General features: G+C 46.1%; 1 long non-coding RNA gene and 1 pseudogene across 1 annotated transcript; both read right to left on the bottom strand.

Annotated features, from left to right (window-relative positions):
• Positions 1 to 899: 899 nt before the first annotated feature.
• On the bottom strand, positions 900 to 7,804 carry LOC149998770 (uncharacterized). Its single transcript, XR_016507239.1, has 3 exons — positions 7,654 to 7,804; positions 1,768 to 1,904; positions 900 to 1,272 (listed from the first exon to the last, which is right to left on the bottom strand). It is a non-coding gene; the product is annotated as an uncharacterized LOC149998770 (long non-coding RNA).
• LOC149998771 (POU domain, class 5, transcription factor 1 pseudogene) lies at positions 2,895 to 4,172 on the bottom strand (annotated as a pseudogene).
• Positions 7,805 to 22,771: the final 14,967 nt, after the last annotated feature.

The following is a 22,771-nucleotide window of genomic DNA, read 5'->3' as shown; positions in this document are numbered from 1 at the left end:
ATCCATGTTCTTGACAATTGAGTCTATCCTCTGACTTCTCCCTCCCAGCTATGAATCATCCACAGACTTTATCAGAAGACCACCAGAGTTCTCATCCAAGTCATTAATAAAAATATTCAATAGGAGAAATAAAGATAAAGACCTATGGCACTCTACCAGAGACTTGCCTCAAGCGGATCTCAATCAAACTCCTTTTGATATAAATGTTTAGCAAGCTACAAATCCGCTTACTCTACTGTCATTCACCCTACCCCCTCCATGAGTATAGGAGAGTTCCTCATGAGGATAAAGCTCAGAAGGACTGGCAAACTATATACCCATTAGATAGTGGCTACTCTTGATACTGTCATAGCAGCAGTAATGATAATCATCATCATCATCATCATCAACAGAAATGTTTTTTGTCCTTGTTCTCCCTTTTCTGTCCTTTCTGTCCAAGATGAAGTAAACTTTACTAAAATAAGAGGAAACCTTAATTGGTTTATCAAAAGTTCGTGGAGAAATGACCCTGCCAGAAAAAACTCTTGCAGGAGTGTGAGGGGCGGAGGGAGGGAATGGTCATTGTTAATCTCAAGATCAACAAAATGAACTCTAGATACAAAAAGTGACGTTGGTTTAAAGCACAGGAAGTTGCCAGTTTATCACCAGGCTCTGACTCAGAAGCCTATTTTAAGCTGGCTGTTGAGCAAAGGCACAGTGCACTCAACAACAATCTGGAGAACCCTGATGAGGTTCTCTGGTTGTCCCCACTTCAAAACATTTACCCGCAATGAGGCTGAAGTTTACTGTGAGCAGCCTGAGCCCAAAGACTCTTCAGTGTCCCAGCTCTGAACCCCTTTAATCCCAGGGGCAGGTCTGGGCACTGTCCCTTCCCTGCAAGTGGGACTCAGCAGCTGCCTGTGGGCTGGGATCACTTTAAGTTCAATGTCTACGACTTAAAAGCGTTTTTAATAGAACCTCGTTTGCTTTTCCATGGGACTTACCAATGGAAGTGTCCCCATCCCTCACGTCACCCCTTCCGTGCCTAGGACTCCCACCTCCAAGAGTACCAGAGATGCACCTGGTGCCCCAGGAAAAGGTAGCAGCCATTCATCCAACTGGTTTTCTTAAGCCCAAGCTTTGGGTGTTAGGTATCCGTCCTTCCCCTAATATTTTAGTATTAGGGATTGAGGAAGAGAAGCAGAAAACACAGAAGGTAAGAGACAGGGATGCTGGCTGACAGCTGCCGTTTGAATCATTCCTCCACGGTTTGCCCACTTCTGCACATAGGCTCTGGAAATATACGAGAGAAAACTACTTTCAACTACTTAAAACATTACCCACCAGAGTGGTTCTCAGTCCAGTGAGTGATTAGCTTTGTCTATGCCCAGCTGTTTTCAGGGGACAGCAGAAATACGTGACCTTTCTCATCATAAGTCATAACCTCAGTTTGCAAACAAAAGCTCGTGGGAGGTGCTGCAGAGCAAAGAGAGGGCACTTTTTCCTCTGCTCTCAGCCGATCCCTCTATTTTCTTGCTTTGAAAGGAAACAGTGGCTCCTGCCTAAGAGGCTTCTCTTGGCCCAGCTTTTTGGGCCAAATGGATTGGTGCTATTTCTGGGTGATGAAGGTGTGTGGGGCAACCGTGTCCCTTTCTAGTATCTAGCCTGAAACCTAGATAATATCCTGAGCTGAAAAAAAGGCAGGGCCTGGCTGGTGTGGCTCCGGTGGTTAGAGCATCACCCCCATATGCCACGACGACAGGTTCAATTCCCAGTCAGAGTACATACCTGGGTTGTGGGTCTGATCCCTGATCTGGACACAGGTACGTGTGACCTCCAGTCTGGACGCCTACAATCCCTGGTCCAGGCACAGAATTGATGCTTCTTTCTTGCATTGACGTTTCTCTCTCTTCCTTCCTGTTTCTCTAAAAGTAATGAATAAAAAGTCCTCAGGTGAAGGTTTTTTTTAAAAGGTGGGCGGTGGAAATTACAAAATCACAGATCACAGGGGCCTTGGTATTCATCCTCCACAAAACTCCCAACAGATTATTTATTGGGTATGTAAAAACTTTATGTTGTGTCTAAACATCCCCTAAAATCTTTTCCTAGTGAGTCATGGCTCACGCTGCCTCAGAACTTTAATAGTCTTCCTTGAAAAAATTATGGAGAAGGCCCAGACTTCTGTGGTTGGAGTTTAGAGAAAGGTAGAGATGGGGAGTCTGGGCCAGGCCTAACAAGGGCTGCCTGTGGGGGTCACACCCAGGAGGGATCAGGCCAGGTATCAAAGGCTAGATGAGGCCTGGGTCATGAAGCAAGGGGGCCAGAGGGAAGGGTGCTCAGTGAGGAACTGGGTTGGGGGTCTAGATGCTACAGATCTGAGCAGAACACTTACAGGTGTTCATAGAGCACTCTTGCAGCTAGCAGGCCAGAACTGGAGATGACCAGAAGCAGCAAGGAGCTTCTAACAATAAATCAGGATAAGTTTGCCCAGTTTCAATTGTTGTCAGGGTTACTAGCTTGCTAAAACAGTACAATACTGCAGATACAGGGTTTCTGGATTTCAGAAAAGACATCTGACCAAGTCTGGCCTGGGGTCCTCATGGAGAAGCGTGTGGTATCTGCCATTTCTGGGACAATTATCAAGAGTTTTGATCAGAGTCAATTCAAAGGAGCTCTCTTATAGAGTGCCACATGGCTCTGTCTTCTTCCTGCTCTTGGTGGACTTTTTCTTTTTTCTTTTTCTGTGTGTGTGTGTGTGTGTGTGTGTGTCTCCCAGGCTTCTTTATTTGAGATCAACGTGATAAGTAATGTAGAGATTAAAATCAAGAGCATCATTGAACTTCACTTTTTCTCCAGTCAGTTCCCCACACTCCTGCCCCAACACGGTTGATTCCGTAGTGAAGGAAGAACTTAATCCCAAAGCCCTGGAGCAATTCTCAGGGTTCTTCCTCTGGCTCTCTCCTTTTCTGGGAAGGGCAGGCAGGCACCTCAGTCTGAATGCTTGGGAGAGCCTGGGGAGGTGACAGACAGAGAGGGAAAGGTTTCCCCTGCAGGGAGAGGGATGGAGGAATACAGGGGAGCAGAGGGAGGGCCCTCATAGCCTGGGGACCAAAATGGGGCACTGGAGTCAGAGGAAAGGACACCGATCCCCCATGAGAAAAGGGGCCCGGATGCCTCAAAATCCTCTTGCTGAGAACAGTCACTGCTTGATTGTTTGCTCTTCTGGCAAAGGGTGCAGAACCACACTCGGACCACACTCGTCTTCCTCCAGCGCGAGCTGCTGGGTGCTGTGGTTGATCTGTTGCAGGGTGGGCGCCCAGCACTGCAGGAACATACCCTCCATGTGGCCATCTCACTTGGTTCTTTCTCTTTTGGGCCTGCTGTGGATTCTTGTGGTCGCCAGCTTCCTCCGCTCACTTCTGCTGTAGCGGCTGCAGCTTACAGGTGTTCTTCAAACGGAGCTACAGAGCCTCAGCGTGGCAGATGGTAGCTGGGTTGAGCATCGTCACAAAAGGAACTCCTAGGATGTGCCCAGCATTGGCCTGGGTCTACCCCCAGGGTGATCGTCTTCTGCTTCAGGAGCCCGGCAAACTGCTGGAGGTCCTTCTCCAGAGCTCCCATGTCCTCACTTGGGGTTTGGCTCCATCCAGCTTCTCCTTGTCCAGCTTTGTGGTCACAGGGAGAGGAGTGCAGGGCTCTGGGGAGACCCTCTTAGAGTTGCTCTCCACCCTGGCTTCCACTTTGCCCTCGGGCTGGGGGGCGGGGCGGTTCTCCAGGCCTCCTTAGGGCACCAGCCCCACTCCAGCCTGAGGTCCACAGTAAGGCAGCCACGCCCTGTTCCCTGGCAGAACTCATATGGCAGTGGCACAGGGGAATCCCCCAAACCTCACCCCAGGCCAAGCCCAGGCCCCATTGCCAACCCACCAGGAGGGCCCCGGGAAGCCCAGCCAGGTCTAAGGGTCAACCCAGCCTGGCTCTAGCCCACCTGGCCCGTCGCCTCCACCGCCTGGTTGGGGCGAGAAGGCAAAGTTGGAAGCCAGGTGTTCCTCCACGGAAGGCCAGCGCCCCAAGCCGGGAACTGGTGACAAGAGGGCTCTCTCCAAGGCACTGCTCAACGCTGCTCTCCCTCCCACCCCCACCCACTCCCGGTGGACATTTTTAGTGACAGCTCCCACGAGGACTCTTGAAAGCATGCTGATTGAATCCCTGATGACACAGCACTGAGAGGGATAGGGAGGAGGCCAAGTGACAGAATCGGTAGACCAAAGGATGTCACCAGGAAGAAGAAATGGGCCAAATGGTGATACTAGGTTCCTGATCTTAGCCCCTCAAAGCTGCCCTTACAAATACAGGATGGGGGAGACGCTACTAAACAGCAGAGTGCATGGGAAAGTCAGGCGTTTGAAAGGGGTGGGGCCCCGCTCCCCGTTGGCAGCATTAACAGAAATAAGCTGAGAAGAGGAGAGAAGACAGTCAGTCCCACTTGCATTTTGTCATCTGCACTTTAGTTCTGGTGGCAGAGAGGGTGGGACTCCCTGAAGCATGTGGACCAGTGATGGAAATGCTGAGGCAGGGGCCTTCAAGCCACATCCAAAGAGGAGCATTTGAAGGAAGTACAAATGTTAAGATTTGGGGGAATAGCTGGTCATTATCTTTAAATAATTACATTGTTTTTAATGTGAAAGAGGAATTGGACACCCCACCACCATCCCCCACCCCCACTTTTGGGCAGAAGGGATAGGGAGGTATATTTCAGTTAGAATTTTGCAACACACAGCAGGTGAGGAAAAGTCTTGTGACGGTTTTGAAAGGCAGCTGAGAGAGGGAGAAGTTTCCAGAGGAAACATCTGCACGTCTCCTCTGAGCCGGTGCTGGCCAGAGGCAAGTTTGCCCGCCAGTTCCCAAGGACACCAGCAGCCACGCAGGCCACTCCTGTCTCCAGGGAAAACTGGCTACAGAACGTTCTCTTCATCTTATCGACGAAGCTACTAAGGAGGCAAATATTAGTCAAAACCACGGCTGTGAGTCAGAGACGTGTTCCCGCTGATTGCCAGGCTTGAAGGCAAAAGAAAAAGTAAATGACGGTTGTCAGCAGTCATCGCAGAGACAGTTAAGTGGCCTCTGTTGCTTGTGGGCTGGGATCACAGTTCTGGCTTGATGCAAAGAGGGGCCACGAAGTTGTTCATGGAGCTCATGAGTGACCCGCCAGGCAGCATGAGAATGCACCTACCTGTGTCCTCTTGGTGGAAACCTGAGCAGACGCAGCCGACGCAGCCGACCCAACGGAACAGCAAACAAGACAGGGACCAAAACAACCAAGAACAAAACCAGCAGCCTACATGCTCACGGTCCTCATCCCTGGGGACTGAAGGGCAGAAGGATGACAAAAGCCACGGAGGAGGCGCACGGAACTGAGGAAGGACGGAGTCCGTCTGGCTGACTCTGGGAGGGACAGCGGGGACTTGATTTTGAGGGAGACACTAGGTATAGGAGATTTGCAGGGAGTTTTTTCTCTGGGAAGCGTGATATAATGCTCCCCGCATGGCCCCCTTCAAACAACGTTTAGCGAAGGGCTGCGTTATTCTCGGCGGGGTTGCTGCGGAAATACACGGAGCCCTCCGCGACTCCCACGAATCGGCTCGTTGGATCTTACGAACCACATTGCCTGTGTTATTCTCGCTGTTTAGGAGAGACACAAGGCTCTCAGAGAGGTTAGTACACTTGCCCAGGACCCTACAGATAGTTTAAGTGGTCAAGTCCATTGGAACCCTGGCTGCCTCACTCTACAGCTTGGCTCCTGGGTTTTGGCACAACGCCTCCAGAACAGAAACAGTTTTGACTGTCCCATGATAGGAAACTCTTGGCTTAGAACAGAGACTAAAGGGGTCAATTTCTGAAAAAAGTTGAAATGCACAGAATATAAACTATTTATTCTAGGATATAACCCTTCAATTTGTTCTATACAACTGACCTAATGTTTCCTGCTGGTGGTTTTTTTTTTTTTTTTTGTCGTTGTTCCTTTCTTTTTTACAACTTCATCACCTGATTAAACAAAATTAAAATAAACAGAGATGTCCAAATAAAAAAGGCAGACAGGCTGCGGCAGAAGAACATGCACAGGAAACGGTGCTTCTAGACAGACGAGAGATTCATGTGATTTAGGACCAAGCCAGGAACCTGCATAGACATACATGTCTAGTATTGAGGATGTGAGAACACATGTAGGTCTCCAAATGGATCCGTCACAACCCTCAAGGATCTGCTTTAATTACAGCAGGTTGAAAAACGGACCAGTTCCCCAGGTAAATAAAAAGCGTATGGTCACACAAAAACTCTAGACCTGAATGTTGATGGCGGCTTTATTTGTAATTCCAGCTTTCCTGAAAAACTGGAATCAGCCTAGGTGTCCTTCAGTGGGTGAATGGGTCAACAAACAGTGATATATCCGTACTATGGAATAGTCCTCAGCATTAAAAAGGGATGAACAATAGATACATGCAACATCTTGGATGAATCTCCAGGGAAATATGCTAAGAAAAATAAAACAAGCCAATCCCCCAAATACAATTCTACTTACATAACATTTTTGAAATAACAACATTTTAGACATGAAGGACAGATGACTGGTTCCCCAAGGCTGGGGATGAGGACAGGGTAGGAAGTGGATATGCCTATCAAAGGACAAAGGAGGAACTCTGCGGTGCTAGAACTGTGTCTTGACTGGTAGTGGACCCATGCACCTGTGCAGGTGATGCAGCTGTATAGAATGTGACACACAGACACAATGAGGACAGGTAAACCTGGGGAGATTAAATAAGGTCTGTGGGTTGTATCCATGTCAATGTCCTGGTTGTAATATATTACACTGTAGTTTCACAAAATGTTACCCCTGGGGGAAACTGGACAAGGGTACAAGAGATCTCTCTGCATTGTTTACGACAAATGCATGTGAATCTACTATTACTGCAATCACAATCTCTAATTTTAGAAAATGGACCAGATGTTCCCTGTCCCTGAAGGATTCAAGTTCTGGTCGGGGGCTCCTGGGCACAGGTGTTGCTGCTGGGGGATCACTGCATTAGGCAGCCCCTACAGCGATCAACACTCCAATTTTCCAGAGAGCCTTGGGGTGGGGGGTGGTGAGGAGAAAGCTGAGCATGGCAGGAAACCCTCCCTTCCTGCTGGTCCCAGACGCACACGGCCTCAGGGAGAACCGGAGTGTCCTCCCTAAAGAGGCTCATGCTCTCTACCAGGAGGAAGAGGCGAGCAGCGCTGCTCTGGGGGCATTTGGCTGGACTACCTCAGCCAGCAGGGGCTCCTTCCCTAAGGCCGGGGCTCCGCGGGGGTCCTGAACAAAAATAAAACGTGCATTTCCACACTGCAACTTAGAACCTGGGAGAATCCCAGTGTGACATGTACATGCTCCAGATAAAGGGACATTATGAGACCTAAGAGAGACACGGGGAAGATCCTGGATGTTTAAGGAGGTAAAGGGGGATTTTTGAACATTATTCTAGAAATGCCCCAACTCCTAAATGGAATGCTTCCCTCCCGCATAATTTCACGATCAGTTGCACCACAAAATTATTCTCCAGTGGACCCCTGGAACAGTGAAATGGGTAAATGTGAGGTGGCCTTAGTTTCCTCCTCCCCCCATCCCTTAGGTCAACTTACAGAGAAGGTCCCTGAGGTTGGCTGTGACTTGCCCGGTCAGCCAGCAAGGGGCCTTGGAGCGTCCTTCATCGTCTCTGGGATCCCCACTCACCGCACAGGACATGTGATGTCAGGCTCTGGAGCCCTAGGAGCACCCTGAGTGCTGGGTCAACTCCAGCAGCGCCAGCTGTCCCCAGGTCTCCAGCTGACACCTGAAACTCCTATGATTACGGAAGTGACTGATGGTGACGCAGGTGTGCAATGTGCCCCGAATACCAATGCCCCCCGCCCCCATCTCAGCCCCATCTGCGTCTTCCCTCTCCTCCTGTGCCCACGCGTGCCCTCCATCCGCAAGCCTTACTCTCCAAGAATAGATTTCTCTTCGGGTCTCCATGGGTGGGTAGGTACATGCAGTGGAAGGGGGCCCTGCCTGCATCAAAGGCTTTGTCCACACCAAGGGACTTCGAAGTTTTCTGCCACCTAACACAATATTACCTGCAACTGCCTGCAAATCCATTTTTAAAACGTGCCTAGGAGAGCTGAGGGAAGGGGAAAAGCAGGGCCCCAGTTCAGCCATTGTTCTCACACCAACATTGTTCTCAGGCCTCACTGCTTACCCAGAAGATTCCCATGACCCCTGGGGAATCAAATGAGGTTGTTTTTCCCAAGCTCAAGCTCTTCAGGTGTGAGCTGCCATTCTGGGACAACGGCGGTAACCGTAGCATTTCTGCAACAGGAAAGAGGAAGGAACTCCTGATCTGTGCAGCCATGGCATCAACAATGTGCGCCCCCAAACCACAGAGCAGCAAAGAGGAAGGGAGCTTGTTTCCATAGCGACCAATCACCAGGAAGCCAGCTAGGGATCTCTAGCAAGAGGACTTTGCCCTCCTCTGAATAAACATCCCCAAACCCAGAGCTGGTTAGACACCTGGTACCTCTCCAGGCAAAATCCAGAACCACAGGTACAGGAAGAAAGAGGAGGTCTCCGCCAGATGGAAATCAACACCGAAAATCCCCTGCCACTGAGAGCGGAAGGCAAAAGGTTTTGGCCCCTCTTAAAAGCACACATGAGGCACAGGTGTCACGTGTGAGTGGCCATGGGCTGACTTTACAGGCCTTCAGTGTATGCCACCTACATTATTCCGTTTCATTAACGTACATTATGCCCGACACCACGCTGTGTCCTATTACAGGCCCACAGCATGAGCATTATTATTGGCCCTTTTATGCCAGAGGAACAGGCCTAGTGAGGGAGAGTGATGGGCCAGAAACAACTCACCAAGCTGGGACAGTTGCCACAGCCACTCCTGAAGGTCATCAGGCCTCTCACCTGAGACTCTGCCTTGCCAAAATCAGACTTTTTTCCCTAAGGAAAAGTCCAGGACTTTTTTTTTTTTTTTTTAAATGCTCTGAAAAGTCCTTTGTTCCAAGCCTTGTTTGGTCACTCTTCATCCTGCCATGTTCTCGTGCTTCTTACCTTTTCATACACTGTTCCTTCTGCTTGGAATGCTGTTTCCTGATTCTCTGGTCCATTAACTCCCCAAGGGAGATGCTGACCCCTCCTTCCCAGGGACCCAAACACCTTGCTCTCTGGGCTTCCACAGAACGTACCACACTATATCATCAGGCAGCACAGAGTAGTGGTAAGAAAAGGCTCTTTTAGTCCCAGACTAGCTATGCAACCTTGGGGGACTTACTTAACCTCTCTGAGCTTCTGCTTTCTCATAGGCAAGACAAGGAGAATGAGAGTATCTGCCTTATAGCATTTGTGAGGATTAGATGTTAACACACATAAAGCACTTAGAAAATACTAGCACACAATTAGTGTTCAGCGAACATTAGCTGCTAAAGAATTAATTTTCTTAAAGCCGGGGTCATCTTTCATGCATGACCTCAGAAGGAGATGCTCCAGCCCTCAGTGAGTGTTCAGCCGTATGTGTCAAATGAACTCTGAATTCGTGGACAGCTGTTTTCAAGCCACCGTTTATGCAACAGACACAATGTTAGGCAAATTGACACTTAATTAAATGACATATTTAGTTAAGACGCTCCAAGACTGGGCTCAGGTGGCCAAGAGCCAGCATTTTGCCAGGGTAGCACGCAGCATCCTTGAATGGCTCCTTCTGATCTCCTGAGAGCCCCTCCCAGCCTCGTGCCCTGTCCCGCCTGGGCCTGGAGAGGGTCCCCAACCTCAGTGTCAGGCACAGAGGCTCTCAGCCTTGACACAGCTGTGTTACCCATGTGGTCTGTGAACACCGAGGTATTCAAATCTTCTACATACTGCCAAACCAAAAGCCACTCAGATAACAGAAGACAAACAACCTCACCTTGGGCAGCCAGTCTCTTCTGTGTTTTGGCTTGAAAAAACGAAGCCAAACTGTTGATGTAAATACTTTAATTTTAAACTACGTTGCATAACAGCTGAGTCTTGCCACTTAAAAATACAGCCTTCCTGAACTCCACAGAGACAGAATGCAGACCCATCGTTGCCTGGGACTTGAGGAATCAGGGACTGACTGCAAGTGGGCAAAAGGGAACTTTGGAGGTGATGGAAATGTTCTAAAACCAGATTGGGGCAATCGCTGCACTACTCTATAGTTAAAAAATACAGAATTATCAAGTTTAGCAAATAAGTACAGGCTATTCACTAAATCTGGATTTCAGATTAGCAACAAATATTGGGTAGGCCAAAAAGTCCATTATGTTTTTTTTTCCATAAAATAAGACACATTTTTTATTTTCACCAATAACTATTGATTTGGATATTTTGAATATGTTGGTTATCTCTCTCTATTGGTTTCTAGTGGGTAGAGACCAGAGGTGCTGCTAAACATCTTCCAATGCATAAGACGGCCCCGCAGCAAAAATTATTTGGCTAAAATATCAATAGTACCAAGGCCTTTCGCAAACCACTTTTGACACATTCAGTTATTTATAGCACATTCTCCATACGCTGCACAAATCTTTCAGTTGCATTTTTACCTCTCTTGAAATGATAAAGCATGATACACTGAAAATGTTGCATATTTTATTCTATCTTCAATGTTGAAATGCTGCACAAAAATTTTCTAGTTTTGATTTTTTTTTAATGCACTCTGATATGACAGCTGTCACAGTATAATCTAACAAAATTGTTTCAACTGAACTTAAAGACAACTAAGCACTACTAGAGCCATCACACAGAAAAAAACATAATGGACTTTTTTGGCCAACCCCATAATATTTTCAGCGTAAGTATGTCTTAGATATTGCATGGGACACACTCAAACTAAAAAAGTATTTGTTGTTTATCTGAAATTCAAATTTAACTGGGCAAGTCTAACTAAAAGTCATTGAAATGTATACTTAACAATGGGCAAATATTATGGTATGTTCATTATACTTCGGGATTAAATTTAGCACAGTGCCTATAATAGTTTTGTTGATTAAGCAAGCTTTGCCTCCTGCATACCCTCTCCACTCCCTCCCCTCTCTCACTCCTGGCAAAACTCATCTGTAAAAACCAGCCCAGGAACCCAGAGAAGTCATCAGTGTAGGAAATCCAAACGGTCGCCATAGCTTTGTTTTCCAAGGTCAGAAACACACAGCCTCCGATTGCTGAAATCACCCCCACTAACTGTTACCCAGCAATTCAACTCTCATCAGCTGGGCAGACACCAAATGCCCTGCGCAGACTGGACAGGGGCTACAAAAATGAGTATGTCATTTCCATGCTCTTAAGTAAGAATTGCAAGCCCAGTCAGTACACACCCACCCACCAACATACACACTAATAGCATTGAAAACAGAGAAAAATTACTCTCTCTCTCTCTCTCTGCTATGGGAGAGAAGGCTTTTCACCTCCTCCAAGAAAATGAACTTTCCTGTATCTGTGGGGTCTGCCCAGAATTGCATTTCACAATCAAGAAGAGACTGTCAGCTACCTTTTTAGAATTAGCATAGCTGCACTTGTCCATCACACGTGCAGTTGTGTCTCAAACAACATGGGTTTGAACTGCAAGGGTCCACTTATATGCAATTTTTTTTTTCTTGATAAATACACTTGGCCCTTCATATCCTTGGGTTTCGCATCTGCAGATTCAACCAACTGCAAAATGAAAACAGTATTTTTGCATCCCCAACCCCAGATTCCCAACAGTGGATGAAAAATACCATTTTCGATCCACAGTTGGTTGAATCCCTGGATGCAAAGTGCCAACTGTAGAGTCAAAACTTGTACATGGATTTCCTACTGTGCCGGGGGCAGCGCCCCTAATGCTCAAGTTGTTCACAGGTAAACTGTACATACAAAGCCATGTGCTAGTAGGTCTGGCTCCAAGCAATCCAGGTACCAGATTCCGACAAACTGTTAAAATTATGATAATCTGTTCTTTAAATTTACCACCTGAGGTCTGCAAACTGATTCTTTCTTGAATGAAAGGGACTCATCAACAATCCACTCTGTGCTCTTCACTTCTGTAGTACCATTTTGATCCCAGAGGATTTCACAGAAACTGCCCCCAAACAGTGGGTGCTTCAGGGACAGTTTGTGAACCTATAAACCTAAGAATCCCATTACTCAGCTCACCGACTCTACAAACGGGGCAATTTGGGCATTTCAAGCAAGGAAGAGAAGCACCCCTGAGCAGTCTCACTGTCAGCCCAAAGATGAGCCTAGACCAACGGTGCCCACTTCTCAGGGTCAGTGAAAGATCCCAAGTGGATCTTTCTTGAATTAAATGCCAATAATATTAACTGGCATTTATTGTAGAGTACTCTGTGATTTATGTGCACTATGGCTCAGCCCCATGAGGCCCATAAAGCTACAGGAACTTTTCCACAGCACTATAGCTGCTCAGGGGCTGACCCCAGGGCCCTTGCTTTTATCACCAAATTCAAGTTCCTCCTACTTTGGCTAAAGTGATATCAATCTAGCCTACTGTCTATTAGGTACTTTAATTAATCAAAGATATACATACAAAATAGGATCATTAACTACTTAGCAAATGCCATTTTGGATAAAAAAATCTTCCCCATAACAAAATGTATGATATAAAAATAATGGAGGTGATGATGATAAGGTAGGAATCCCAGCATAGTCAGAATTATAAAAAATTCTAAAGGAACAGACAACATTTTGCACTTCTGATAATCAAGATATGAGTGGTGATTTTTTACAGGACTGAGAGAAAGTAACTTGTTCCCAGGTGCCAGTCTACATGCATTTGACAGTATTTTTTATCTAATGACTTAATTTTTTCAACAAGCATTTCAATTCATCACCCTCATTGGCTTGAAATAGTGTGTTTCTAAAGGGGGCTTTAACTTTTTTTCCAAGTGACTTAAAAGAAAAGCAAGCGGACTTCTGGTCAGGATGGAGGCATAGGTAGACATTCTTTGCCTCCTTGTGCAACCATGGGAAGAATTACAACCAGACCTCAAAAATAAATAAGCAGAACTACCAGAAAATCGAGCCGTATGGAAGTTTGACAACCAAGGGTTTAAAGAAGCCACTTTCATCCAAACGGCAGGAGGGGCAGAATCGCAGAGACCGGGTGGAGCGGTGGTGTGGCTCAGACAAGCAGTGACAGCAGAGGAAGGATGATCTCCCATTCACCTGCGGTGGAAAAAAATCGGGAGGGATACCCTGGGAGTGAGCAATCCCAGCCCCAGGCCAGACCGCACAGCCCAGAGTTCCAGCACTGGGGAGATAAAGGCCCATTACCTTTGGCTGTAAAAACCAGTGGGGGTTGGGGTGGCTAAAGAAACTGCTGGATTTTTGCCACTTAAAGGACACACATGGTCTTAGAACATAGGGGAACCCCAGGCAGCAACTGGAAGGGTGCCAATCGCATACGGGAAGTGGGTAAAGTGACTGGAAATGGGGCTAGTGCTGGGCAAATCGCCAGAAGCCAGGCAGTGGCACTGTCCAGAGGAGGATTTAATGGCAGGCACCCTGGGTGCACCAGGCATGCGCCCTGGACCCCGACTTCTGAAGGGCCCCACGAAACCCCAACTTTACACTTTTTTCTAATGACACCAAGTTTGGTTTCATATATGCAATTTTAATTATGTACAAGTTGTAAACTTGCAGGGCCCTTCAAAAGTCGGGGCCCAGGGTGCGCGCCCAGTGTGCCTGCCATTAAATCTGCCTCTGGCATTGTCTCTTCTCTGAGCACTCACCACAGACAGAGCCACAAAGCAGGGAAGCAGGTGGCCCCACCATGGCAATTACCTAAGGCTCCACCCCATACAATTTACAGGTGCCTTTGCTATTCTACTAAGAAAGGGAGTAAAAGCAGCTCTACCTAATGCACAGAAACAAACACAGAGAGGCTGCCAGATTGAGGAGACAAAGACATATGGCCCAAATGAAAGAACAGAACAAAGCACCAGAGAAAGAACTAAATGAAATGGAGATAACCAACATATCAGATGCAGGGTTCAAAACACCGGTGATAAGGATGCTCAGAGAACTCACAGAGTATGGCAAACACATAAAGGAAGAAATGAAGGCTACACAAAGTAAATTTTAAAAAAACAGAGAGAGAACAAACAGTGAAGGGAAGGAAGCCAGGACTCAAATCAATGATTCAGAATAAAAGGAAGAAATAAACAGTCAACCAGACAGAAAGAAGAAACAAGAATGCGAAAAAACAAGGAGGCTTAGGAACCTCTGGGACTTTAAACATACCAACATCTGATTCATAAGGATTCCAGAAGGAGGAGTGGAAGAGCAAGAAATTGAAAACTTTTTTGAAAAAATAATGAAAGAAAACATCCCTAATTTGGTGAAGGAAGTAGACATACAAGATCAGGAAGCACAGAGCGTCCCAAACAAGTTGGACACAAAGAGGACCACACACAGACACATCATAATTAAAATGCCAAAGGTTAAAGATAAAGAGAGAATCTTAAAAGCAGCAAGAGAAAAGCAGAGAGTTACCTAAAAGGGGTGCCTATAAATCTATCAGCTGATTTCTTCTTCTTCTTCTTTTTTTTTTTTTTAAGATTTTATTTATTTATTTTGAGAGAGAGGGGAAGGGAAGGAGAAAGAGAGGGAGAGAAACACAAATGCGTGGTTGCCTCTCACACACCCCCAGCTGGGGACCTGGCATACAACCCAGGCATATGCCCTGACTGGGAATTGAACCAGCAAACTTGGTTCACAGGCCGGCACTCAATCCACTGAGCCACACCAGCCAGGGTATCAGCTGATTTCTCAAAAGAAACTTTGCAGGCAAAAAGGGACTGGCAAGAGGTATTCAAAGTGATGAAGAGCAAGGACCTACAAGATTACTCTATCCAGCAAAGCTATCACTTAGAATGGAAGGGCAGGTAAAGTGCTTCCCAGACAAGGTGAAGCTAAAGGAGTTCATCACCACCAAGCCATTATTACAGAAAATGTTAAAGGGACTCATTTAAGAAAAAGAAGAAGATCAAAACAATGAATACTAGAATGACAACAAACACACAACTATCAATGATTAAATCTAAAAAATAAAAACAAAAACAAACTAAGCAGACAACCAGAACAGGAACAGAATCATAGGTATAGTGACCACATGGAGGGTTTTCAGTGGGGAGAGGGAAGGGGGAGAAATGGGGAAATGGTTCAGGGATTAAGAGGCATAATTGGTAGGAACAAAATAGACAGGGGGGGTGTTGAGAATAATATAGGAAAGGGAGAAGCCAAAGAACTTATATGCACGACCCATGGACGTGAACTAAGTAAGGGGTGGGGATTGCTGGAGTGAAGAGAGATATCAGGTGGAGAGGGACAAAGGGAGAAAAATTGAGACAACTCTAATAGTATAACCAATAAAATATACTTTAAAAAAAGAAAGTTAAAAAAAAAAAAAGCAAAAATAAAAGGTTGTTACCGGAAGAAGAAATGGGCTGGTTGGTTTTTCCCCAAGCCTGCTTGAAACTACAGAAATTTGACAATGGCGCCATCTAATGGAACATTGGAAGGTTAACAAAAAAATCATTTCAAATTTGTTTTATTAACAACAGCTTCTGCTAAACAGCTCTTTATCAGTGTTGGACACCCCATTGTTTACCTAGTATAAAAATAGTATACAAAAATATTTAAAATAAAACTTTCCCATTTCTTTCTCCAGACATAGTACTCTATGCATATACAAGTAAATTAATGAACAAATATATAACCATCAGTATGTCTATATGTGTATATATACTATTATAAATAAATGGGCTATATGTTATATGTTTTCTACAACATGCCTTTATGACCATCATGAAAATATTCCCATTTAAACACACAGAGAACTTCCTCATTTTAAAAAATGGTTCCAACATATCTGATCATATGTGGAATTTCTTTTCAGGATAATAAATATGTTTTAAATTAGATTGTGCTGATGCTTACACAGCTTTATGAATATACTAAAAGCCATTGAACTATATACTTTAAATTTTATGGAATGTGAATTATAGCTCAATAAAGCCATTTGACAAAAGAACAGATGTCCAAAACTGTCCCATTGTAAGGAGCTCCTATATTTTTCTTTTTTTTTTTTAAAGAACAAACAAACCAACCCAGGGCCATCTGTCCTGTTTTCCATGTATTTACCCACTCTCCTTTCCTGGAGGAGAGTATGAGGAAGAGATAAATGTACAAAGGTTGAAAAAAAACAGTTCCCCCTTGCCTATTCGCAGAGAGCAGTTTAAAGCCAATGGTTGAATAGTAGGCCTTTAAAGTTCTGATATCAATTTAAACCAGTAGACTTTTTATTTTATGTTATATTTTATTTTATTTTGAAAAAAACTGTGGCTCATGGAATAAAAAGTATACCACCTGTGCTGGGGAGAAAAGACTTAAGTTTGTGCTGCAACTAAATCTGAGATAGCTTAGGACATCTTTTAAGGCTAGGAGATTCACGAAGATGGAATGGAGAGTTTGTGTGTGTGGAGGGAAGGGACCGACACTTATGAGAACTTTATAGTCACCTGGCCAAAAGTCTTTGCATTTTCCCACTTCCCTCCCAACCTCCCAAAAGATATTCAGTAGTCCCTCTATATATCGTGGTTCACTTATCACAGCCTCACTGTATCACAGGATTTTTACAAATATTATATTTAATTATTTATCGCAGATTTTTCGCTATATCGCGGGATTTTGCAGTACTGTATACATATGTTGTTAAAGTTATGTACGTTTAAGAGTGTAGATTATGTAGGTTTAAGAGTGTAGAATATGTTTAAGAACATGAGGAGTGTTTATAAAAGTGTGGAAAAGGTTAATAAGGGAGTGGGAAAGGTCAATAAGGGACTGGGAATGGTTTATAAGTGTGAGAAAACGCTCACAGTAAAAACCGAGACACAGGACTTGAGCAGCAAAGCGAGGCGTTTATTCACGAGTCTGCAGAGTCGGGCGCACCCTCAGCCAGGGGAATGTGCGCAGGAGCTCCTATAATTTAAATAACTAGTTTCCAATCGATGGGCACACCAGTTAACAAGTGTTTGCAGTTTTTCATGATTAGAAGCAAAACTGCCTAGATGTCCTATGCCTATCTTGCACCCTATAGATCTAGAGGGAAGATTCTAGATTCACACAGCCCAGTTCAGGACAGGAATTCTGATGTTAGCTGGTGTGATAGAAGACACTTCCAAGAATTTCCTCCAAGAATATAACGACTGTAACATGTGCTAAAGTGAATTTGCAGATGGGCCTGTGTGCCCCTCAGTGACCATGGGTAGGGGAGGAGAGAGAGCTGGTTCCGTCTTCTGAAGACAATCTGCCATAGTTGGGTGTGGCTAGGCATTCTGGTTAGTATCCCAGAGCTGCCTCCAGAAGCTGGAGACTTAGGGCTGTTCGTGAACAATTTTTCCATCTGAGAAACAGAGGAACACACAGCGCTATACGAATGGAGTGAGCTGGCCCCTCTGATGGGCTGATTGCTGGCCAGAAGGTGCTCAGTAAGTGCTAGATCCTTCCCTTTGATCCTTGAAAGACTCTAGATGAGGGCACAGCAAACAGAGAGGCAGGAAAGACCCTGGTGAATCCATTCACAGGGTGTAGTTCTGGAGTGGTGACCCGCACAATGTGGAAGTCACCGGCCCAGCCCAGGCATGGACACCAAACCCCTATTCATAGCTGCAGGTGGAGCAAGTCCCAAGAAGAATCAGGAGAAGCAGGGTGAGGCCAGAGCTGGCCTGTGAACTGACCGTATCTTCCCAGAATCCTCAGCAGCCCCTTCCCTGAGAGGGGGCAGTGGGCAAACTGACATCACTCTGGGTCCCAGAGATGGAGCCTCCTCCTGGGCAGGAGCCAGGGCCGTCCTGGATATCGAAGAACAGCAGATCAATGAGAAATTACTGGAGCCCCTGTCCGCCCCAACGCCTGTGAGGAATCACAAAGCCACCTTCTTATTAGGACGCCAGAATGATTTCATGTTAACCAATACATCTGTAAAGACCTCATTTCCAAATGAGCTCACATTCTAAGGATCTGGGTGGATATGAAGACTGGGGCAGGGCACCATTCAACTGAGTACAGAATCTGTGGGAACGAACAAGAAATGAGATGAACAGTGAACTGTGGGCGGGACGTCTTCTGCTACAGCGCCCTAGTCAGGCCTGCCCGGAATGTCCTTTTACACTGTACGGGAACAATACAAAATAAAGTCAATGATGTCTATTCCTGGAATGAAAAGCAATTTGATTATTATAACAAAAATATGAACAGCATTCAGTGGTGTTGTGAATAAATGGGGTTCAGAAGTTGTCACGTGAAAAGTTAAAAAAAATAAATATTTTAAATAAAGATGGTAATCATATTTTAGCAAAGCTCATTGATCTAATAAATCCTATAATCTCAGTGAGCAAAATAGTGAAAAGAATAAGTTAAATCTGTTTTACACATGTATTTGAGACAATAAAAAACTTTGAAATTTTCAAATCAAAGCAAGTGAGAATACTCAGAAAATGTTATCAGGATTTTTACCACAATCTAATGTACAGTTATAAATAATTAAGTATTTTTAGACATTAAATTAATAGAATTTCAAAAAAGAATTAAAAAGCATGGGTGTATCATTATGACCTAAATTAATGACCCTGCTTGATATAAAACATAACTCTTCAAGTAAAAAAAACAAATTTTGGAAAATTTATAAATGAAGGCAATAAAACTTTCATCACTATTTTTTCAAAACTTCAACTATTTCCACAATATGTATTTTGAAATTACTTAAACTATAAAATCCAAGACTTTAAAATTAGCTTGTTGGTTTTTGTTCATCTCTTAAAGGTGAAGGAACATCTGAAATACTATATCTAAATTTTATTGCCAGTGTTTGAGAGATGGTTTCAATGGTGTTTCATGGAAAACTTTCTGGACTCTGTACACAGCAGGAGTACTGGAACAGAGTCGAGAGGAAATCTGGGAAATCTGGAGGTTCAGCCAGGATTTCAGAGACTTTAGTTTGGTGGTGGGTGAGTGCTGTCAGGCAGGGCCAGCTCCCCTCCTCAAGACTGTATGGAGAGGTTCACCCTCTCTGGGGCACAGCTTGTCCAGAGACGCCTAAGTGGTTCTGTGCTCAAGCCCTGCCCCCAATCCCATGACCAATGACTGAATGATGAGGAGGTGTGGCTTGACTGGTGTGGCCCCGTTGGTTGGAGTGTGAGCGCAAAATGGAAAGGTTGCGGTTTTGATTCCTGGTCAGGGCACATACCTAGGTTGCTGGTTTGATCCCGTGGTCCAGGTGCATAGGGCAGCCAACCAACTGATGCTTCTCTCTAGCATCAATGCTTCTCTCTCCCTTCCTCTCTTCCTGTCTCCCCCTTCCTCTCTCTCTGCAATATAAAAAAAGAAAAAAGAAAGAAAAGGTGCTGGGTGAGGATAAAAAAATTTAAAAACAGCTCCCCTTGCCATAAGATGGATCAAACGCCGAGCTACAACTACACCCCAGCTGTCCCCAGGGGAGCAGGCAGTGGGCCAGCTGCAGCTGAACAGCCGTCTTTGCTTAGTTTCTTCCCCTGCTAACTGTGGAGTTTGGAAACTCTGAAGTCCTGGATGTTTAATGGAAATAGTAACATCTTTGGAAAATGAAACATTTTAGGGAGATTTATCCTTCAGTACTGATATTCTAACAGATGTTAATACTTTTAGAGTTACAAGATTAATTAAATGAATAAAAGAAAAGTGGAAGGTACTATATAAAAATGAAGAACTATGGCATGCTGCTTGTAACAAAAGAAAGTATCAATTCCAAGAAAAAAACTATTATATTAAAAAATAAATTATTATATGAAAATGTATTTGTTGCTTGAGGGAAAAAGTGAAAATAAACGAATTCTAAAGTCATCGTCATCATCGTCATCATCGGCAGCCGTCCGTCTCCAGAGACGATGGCGTAGCTTCTTGAGAGTCTATCTGCATCGCCGAGAATGGCTGTGCAGTCCGACTCGGGAGTGACAATCCCTGCCGCACTTGTTACAGGTGAAGGCAGATGGCTGTTGTTGCTGCTGTTGACGCTGCTTCTGCCTCGATCTTTTCTGGACCGCCTCCTCGTTGCGCGCAGCCTCTGCGCGTGATGTACCTTGCCTGACAGCGAGCCTCCAGGCTAGGCGGTCGTCTGCTTGAACTTCCCATGTGTTGAGATTGATGGAGCATTGTGTCATGTCCTTTTTGCAGATGTCTTTGAACCGCAGTTTCGGGCGCCCTGTCATCCTCTGGCCTTCTGCTAGCTCGCCGTAGAGGAGGTCTTTGGGAATACGGCCTGCATCCATTCTTTTGACATGGCCGAGCCACCTGAGGCGTCTCTCACTAAGAACTGCATGCAAACTGCTCATGTTGGCTCGCTTCAGCACCTTGGTGTTGGGGACCTTATCCTGCCATGCGACATGCAGGACGCGTCGCAGGCACCTCATGTGGAAGCTGTTGAGTTTCCTTTCGTGCCTTGCGTAGGTGGTCCACGTCTCGCTGCCATAGAGGAGAGTGCTGAGTACGCAGGCTTGGTAGATGCGCAGTCTGGTTTTCTCAGTGAGGCTGGAATTGTTCCACGCTCGCCGGTTCAGTCTGGCCATAACTGTGGCTGCCCTGGCGATTCTCCGATTGACCTCCAAGTCGACTGACAGAGAGCTCAAGATGGTGGACTCGAGGTAAGTGAAGTCGTTGACAACCTCCAGGGTGTATCCGTCGATGGTGATGCATGGGGGAGTCCCCGTGCCTTGAGCCATAACGTTCGTCTTCGTCAGGCTGATGGCTAGTCCGAACTCCTTGCATGCGTGGGAAAGGCAAGTGACTAGCTGCTGGAGTCCCTCTTCGGAGTGTGATGTCAAGGCTGCGTCGTCGGCGAAGAGCATCTCACGGATGAGCACCTCTTTGACTTTCGTCTTGGCTCGTAGACGGGCCAGGTTGTAGAGCTTGCCATCGGATCTGGTGTGAATGAAGACACCCTCGCTGCAGTCCTTAAAGGCGTATTGGAGGAGCATGGAGAAGAAGATTCCGAACAGCGTAGGCGCGAGGACGCAGCCCTGCTTTACTCCGCTGCTGACTGGGAAGGCCTCAGAGGTTGCGCCGTTGTAAGACACCGTGCTGTGCATGTTGTCGTGAAAGGACATGACCACAGCAAGCAGATGTGGTGGACAGCCAATCTTCCGTAGCAAGCTGAAGAGTCCGCTTCGACTGACCAGATCAAACGCCTTCGTGAGGTCGATAAAGGCGAGGTAGAGTGGTTTATGCTGCTCGTGACACTTCTCCTGCAGCTGGCGTAGGGAGAAGATCATGTCCACTGTTGATCGGCCAGCTCTGAAGCCACACTGGGACTCTGGGAAGACGCGGGAAGCAAGGGTCTGCAGGCGGGCAAGAGCGACCCGGGCGAATACTTTGCCGACGACGCTGAGGAGAGAGATGCCCCGGTAGTTGTTGCAGTCGCTGCGGTCTCCTTTGTTCTTGTACATGGTGATAATGTTGGCGTCTCTCATATCCTGGGGGATGTAACCCTCCTTCCAGCAGAGACAGAGTAGATGGTGGAGCGGCTGTAGCAGGACTGGTTTCCCGCTCTTTAGGATTTCTGGAGGGATTCCGTCGCTTCCTGGTGCTTTCCCGCAAGCGAGGCGGTCGATGGCTTTGCCGAGCTCTGCCGCAGTAGGTGGGGTGTCAAGCTCCTCCATGACTGGTAGGTCTGGGATGGTGTTAAGAGCAGTGTCTGTTACGGCGTTCCTCGTTGCGTACAGCTCGAGGTAGTGCTCGGTCCACCGCCGCATTTGCTGTTCCTGGTCAGTGATGACCTCACCTGTCTTGGACTTAAGGGGGGCGATCTTGGAGGGGATTGGGCCTGTTGCCTTCTTGATACCCTCATACATTCCTCGTGCGTTGCCTATATCGGCGGCTTCCTGGATGCTTCTGCACAGGTTTAGCCAATAGGTGTTGGCACAGTGGCGGGCGGTCTTCTGGACTTTGTTCCTGGCAGCCCGTAGAGCTTGAAGTGTACTGGGAGTGGGCGTGACCTTGTAAGCCAGTAGGGCCTTCCTCTTAGCCTCGATCACGGGTTCCATTTCTTCCCAGTGAGCCTCGTACCAGTCAGCGTTCTTCCGCTCTTTCTTCCCGTAAGCAATAATGGCGGAGTTGTATATGGCGTCGCGGAGACGTGACCAATTGGATTCGATAATGTCGTCTGCCGCCATTCCCTCGCCGAGTGCATCTTCCATCCTGTTGATGAATTGCTGGGTCTTAACTGGGTTGCTGGCACAACTGGTGTTGATGCGTGGGCGACCCTTCATCTTGGAGTGGTGCAACCACTCCAAGCAGGCATGGTGATGGAATATATTTAAACATTCTTAATCCATGCATTGAGTTATTTTTTTATATAACTCTACAGGTTGTTAAATATTTTTAATAATACCTCTGCATACTTCATAGAGATTTTGTAAGGATTACATGAGACTGTCAGAGTAAAGCTCTTAGAGAACATAAAGGAATACAATTACTTTACCTTTTGTATGACTTTATTTATGGTTACCAATTTTATCAATATCGTGAATTGCCGTGGACCACGATAAAGTGGATTTGGCATGATTTGGGCCCCAAGGAACATGCCAGACCCGTGGATTCACTCTCTCTTTTTCCATTTGAGATGTCACTTCTGCTGTATTGTGTAACCTTTTCCGGGGGCCTCACTAAAACGCTCCT

This window comes from Furipterus horrens, unplaced genomic scaffold (genome assembly GCF_987537825.1).
Source record: "Furipterus horrens unplaced genomic scaffold, mFurHor1.1.pri manual_scaffold_11, whole genome shotgun sequence".
Classification (NCBI taxonomy): domain Eukaryota; kingdom Metazoa; phylum Chordata; class Mammalia; order Chiroptera; family Furipteridae; genus Furipterus; species Furipterus horrens.
This window is presented reverse-complemented; position numbering and strand designations above follow the sequence as displayed.